Genomic DNA, 4,999 nt, shown 5'->3' with positions numbered 1-4,999 from the left:
TCTAGCATTAGAATAGCGTTCCTGAAAGCAGATTTATTCCTCGATTAACTAATCCTGGATTAGTGAGAATAAACAAATTTGTCGCGAAAAATGCCCCATTGCGCGCGGAAACTTGAAAAGGTGAAAGAAAAGCGAGAAAAATGGCGGAAAATGAAATGTGAGAAGTTGAGGGGGAAGAGGAAGAAAAATATCAGTAAACAAAATAACGATAATTATTGTAGAGAGTATGAAAAATCTCGAAATCATCCAGTCCAAGTTAACTGACAGCATTATGAACAAGAAAAAACTGGGAGAAAATAACCAAAGACGGTTACCCCGGTGACTCAAGAGAACCGCACGGTTTAAAAAGTAAAAAACAAATGGAAAAATTACCATTTCACGGCCAAGAAGGAGTTTTCGTCATTTACAAAAGATCGTAAAAAATCAAGCGAACAAAATGAAACAAGAGGCTACAAGTAGACTATACTCGGGCCCTCAAAAGTACAGTGGTGTATGGTTAATTTAGCACTAAAGAAAAGGAAAGAGAGAGATCTATCCTTCTTACATCGGCCTTACATTGCGATTCTCATGATGTTCGACTGTGTATGTAGTGAATACCCGGACCCAGATTATATTCATTACAGGTGGTGACAATGACCACTGGACCATGGAAACGAGGTAAAAATAGTGTATTTATTCCAAAGTGGCTAAGCACAATGTTTTTTACTGATCGATGGGTATTCTTGATGAGTATTTTAGAAAGGAAACGCTAGTTGAATGGTTTAAGATGAAACGAAATGAGTCATCCAAACATCTTTTGCGGAAAAAAATGAAAGAGAAACGAAGGTCAGATGTGAAAACATCTTTCCAAGATGACCAAACTTTCGTGCAGTGGTGCACGTAAAGGTCACTTTGTCACGTGCGCGACACGTGAAGATGTGAACTATATCTCAACACTTGACAATACTTTCAGAAGTACACAAGTTTCTTGAGGATGGCCATGCCAAATGAATCCATAGCACAAGAATCAAATATTTAAAATATACAATTTGTTGTAATTTAAATACTCACAGTACTATGCACCCAATTGTCAAAATAAATATTTTATTTACCAGCTGGAAGGTCCGTATACGGAAAAACTGTGACCAAGGCCTTAAAGTTGCTGTGACCGATGTCACAGTTTTTGCTACACGGACCGCCCTTTGCTGACCCTACAAGGTCAGAACGGTAACATGCCGTTGTTACAAGAGATTTAATTCACAAGGACAACTTCACCTCAGCCCAAGCCTAATTTAGATAATCGTTAGTTGTTGTCCTTCACTAGCATATTGAAGGTAATGATTCCCTCCAACAAGGGCTAACGCTCGAAACGTCAGCTTTTAGAATCTCTGTATCAATTCTGTTAATAAAACCAATTTTTGTATAATACTTCCCCACCGACGCAGCACCACAGTTTCTTTAGAAACTATCCCCTTCAAACATTTTACTAGATCATAATTTGGCCGAGCCCGAGTTGTCACTTTGGTCTCATGGAATAATTGATTTTGAAAAAGGATAGGCATACAGAACTCAATGGTCCAGTTCACCTGCTGTTCCGTCTGTCTACACGACAATCTCGGATTGCATACCGTTCTTCCTGGTTACCCCGCATCTTGAAACAATACTAACAAGTGGTAATGCCTCTGTCGAATGAAAAGAGCGCTTCAGCTCAGCGGATTTTGAGTTGAAAGCCTTTTGTCTCGAAAAGTTTGGAGTAAAAGGGAAAGCAGTTTCGTGCTAGAAGGACTCCCAACACCGCCGACAGGGCCTTGAACCAAAAATCTTTGACTTTCTTTTTCGGGTAGAAGAAAAATACCTTATCCATTAGAACCGGCACGGAAAAGGTCCAACACTTTTGTAACGGACTTCTTCTAATTGTGGACGGTGAAATATTTCGTTAAGATGACTTTGATTCAAACCACGCAAAGCCACAGTTCATTTCGAGCAAAGCCCCGTAGCGTGGTTGGTTGTAAAATGGCGATCCGGCATGGGTTCAAATCAGAGCGGTGTCTTGTGTTTTACTGATAACAGTGTGAGGCTTGTTAAAGTCTGAAGTGTATGACATTCTGTTTAGTTGTACGCATTCGCATGTACTGGAATGCATCATTGAGGTCACACTAATTTAATGAAAAGATGACGAGTTTTAGGCCATCTTCTCCTCTTAGCCAGAGCTTCCGAGAAAGAGCTTAATCGATGTAGTCTCAGTTGGGAATTGTCCTTGAAACGGACACGTTCCTTTGACTTCACATCTCGAAGCAACCATTTCAAAGATCCATTTGATCAGAGAAATCGTTCCTTAATTAGCATCTTGTTTACGAAAGAAGCACAAAAAGAGCTTTCGTCTTCAGTAAAACATAGGGTAATTAAAAACAAAGTTTAAGGCACCATAACTTCACACATGTGATGATGAAGCAGAACAATTCAAGTATTAAAACTGGCGAATGTAGATCTTCCATCATGCAGGCCATTTACTTTTGCCTCCTCAGTAATGCTTTTTGAATTATTACGAAGTTGGCGTCGTAAAACAGCATAGACAGGATATGAAAACAAGGCAACTTGACGACGGGTTTCCATAATTAAATTGCCCGAAACGGAAACACGTGTGGGGCCTGTCCGGGAGTCGAACCCGGGGCCTCTCGCACCCGAAGCGAGAATCATACCATTAGACCAACAGGCCACGTGTGAGATCTTAACAATTCGAATTACAGCCTCTTTTGAAGGCTTTACGTCAAGAAATATGTTTCCCTTGGGTGCACGCCACGTTCGCATCGGTGGTGTTAGTTACAGTTCTAGTTTAAGTGATAAAGCCGCTACCCGCCAAGATTTGGGCGACTTCAAGGAGTTTTGACTGGATAAACTAAGGCAGCACAGGATTGAATTAACTTTGCAGTTTGGAAAAGGCTACTAACGCTGCAGACACAGCGGTAAAGAGGTCCATTGAAGCTAACCACAGACAAAACATTCAAGAATTCCGGTCCTCAACGAGAAGTGATTACAGTTTAACTCTGGAGTGATTAACAAGTGCTGCCAGCACGTCCAGGGCAAAGGATGGGTTGATACGAGATGTCATCGATTAGTCGGTGGAGAAAATTCACAAATTCCGCTTCGCCGATTCCTTAGAGACTGCGTGGTTGACAGTCAAACACGCAATTTGAACGGTGACTTAAACGGAAAGTTTATCTAAGGCAGCAAAGTCATACAATAAAACAACAAAAACAATCTGTTAACTCCCCCTTTAAATTCCTTAGTGTAGAATGTGACAGAAATACCAATACTTGTGTTGTAGGTTGTGTTATTACCTCTCTTGTTTTAGGACAGCTCGATCTTTACTTTTGATTGTCACTTCAGTGTAATGACCTCCGTGACGCCGAGTTGGCCATTTATCCAGTCTAACTCAACAAAAAGGCTAACTTGTGTACACTATTAGAGGAACACAAGATTATTGATCCAACAATAAAGATATTGTTTCGCCCAACGTGGGGCTCAGCGAACCCACGACCCTGAGATTAAGAGTCTCATGCTCTACCGACTGAGCTAGCCGGGCTCCTCGAAATGTGGCTCGAAAGCTGGTGGAATGTTCGAGAACACTACATGATTAACGGGTATGCTTTTGCTGGGCGAAACCTCCGTTTGGTTGTTAACATAAACAATGGCCATTTTGGCTTTGATCTTCCTGTCATACCTCCAAAAATTAATAATCATTGCCATGGACGCAGTGGGGAAAGACAATCGCAAGACAACTAAAGGGTAACCGGCCATGCGGAATACATTTTGCGCATTCTTTTTTTTTCGCGGGAGCTCCCGTAGCACAGTCGGTTAGAGCGTCGTACTTATAAGCAGTACTGGTAACGGTCTTCCGCGGTGCTACAGTAATGCGAAGGTCGCGGGTTCGATCCCCGCCGGGAGCACTCCCATTTTACAGAGTACAATTTTCGTAAAGGCCTTGTTGTCAGTTTACAGAGTTCTTGGGTCATCGTCTTTCACGCTTACCGATGTTCAACCTACACTGACCTTGAACCAAAAATCTTTGGCTTTCTTTTCCGGGTAGAAGAAAAATACCTTATCCATTAGAACCGGCACGGAAAAGGTCCTACACTGTTGTAACGGACTTCTTCTAATTGTAGACGGTGAAATATTTCGTTAAGATGACTTTGATTCAAACCACGCAAAGCCACAGTTATTTTCAAGCAAAGCCCCGTAGCGCGGTTGGTTGTAAAATGGCGATCATGGGTTCAAATCCGAGCGGTGTCTTGTGTTTTACTGATAACAGTGTGAGGCTTGTTAAAGTCTGAAGTGTATGACATTCTGTTTAGTTGTACGCATTCGCATGTACTGGAATGCATCATTGAGGTCACACTAATTAAATGAAAAGATGACGAGTTTTAGGCCATCTTCTCCTTTTAGCCAGAGCTTCCGAGAAAGAGCTTAATCGATGTAGTCTCAGTTGGTTGGGAATTGTCACTGAAACGGACACGTTCTTTTGACTTCACATCTCGAAGCAACCATTTCAAAGATTCATTTGGTCAGAGAAATCGTTCCTTAATTAGCATCTTGTTTACGAAAGAAGCACAAAAAGAGCTTTCGTCTTCAGTAAAACATAAGGTATTTCAAAACAAAGTTTAAGGCACCATAACTTCACACATGTGATGATGAAGCAGAACAATTCAAGTATTTATTTATTTATTTATTTATTTACTTAGTTTTTACACGGTAAAAAATTCATCAGGTACAATTCCAAAAAAGAGATTTGTAAAATCCTAAAATCTTAAAATCTAAAATCCTAATCCTATTATTACATTAATTTACAAAATAAGCTACCTACAGACCTGATTTCCATGAATGCCGTGTATTTAAAAATTTTGATAGAGAAGGCGTTTAAATTGATCTATGGAACTAGATTCTCTAATGTTACGATGTAAGCTGTTCCAAAGAGTTGCGCCGCTGTAACTAAAACTATTTTTCATGTAGTTTGTTCTCGGAA

At 40.5% G+C, this 4,999-nt stretch overlaps 3 non-coding genes across 3 annotated transcripts; 1 reads left to right on the top strand and 2 right to left on the bottom strand.

Moving 5' to 3' along the window:
- Positions 1–2,623: 2,623 nt before the first annotated feature.
- Positions 2,624–2,695, bottom strand: Trnap-cgg (transfer RNA proline (anticodon CGG)). Its single transcript has one exon. It is a non-coding gene; the product is annotated as a tRNA-Pro (tRNA).
- A 791-nt stretch (positions 2,696–3,486) lies between these two features.
- Positions 3,487–3,562, bottom strand: Trnak-cuu (transfer RNA lysine (anticodon CUU)). Its single transcript has one exon. It is a non-coding gene; the product is annotated as a tRNA-Lys (tRNA).
- A 253-nt stretch (positions 3,563–3,815) lies between these two features.
- Trnai-uau (transfer RNA isoleucine (anticodon UAU)) lies at positions 3,816–3,926 on the top strand. The gene is made up of 2 exons: positions 3,816–3,853; positions 3,891–3,926. It is a non-coding gene; the product is annotated as a tRNA-Ile (tRNA).
- The last annotated feature ends 1,073 nt before the right edge of the window (positions 3,927–4,999 follow it).

The sequence above is a fragment of the Montipora foliosa genome, chromosome 4 (genome assembly GCF_036669935.1).
Source record: "Montipora foliosa isolate CH-2021 chromosome 4, ASM3666993v2, whole genome shotgun sequence".
NCBI lineage: Eukaryota > Metazoa > Cnidaria > Anthozoa > Scleractinia > Acroporidae > Montipora > Montipora foliosa.
This window is presented reverse-complemented; position numbering and strand designations above follow the sequence as displayed.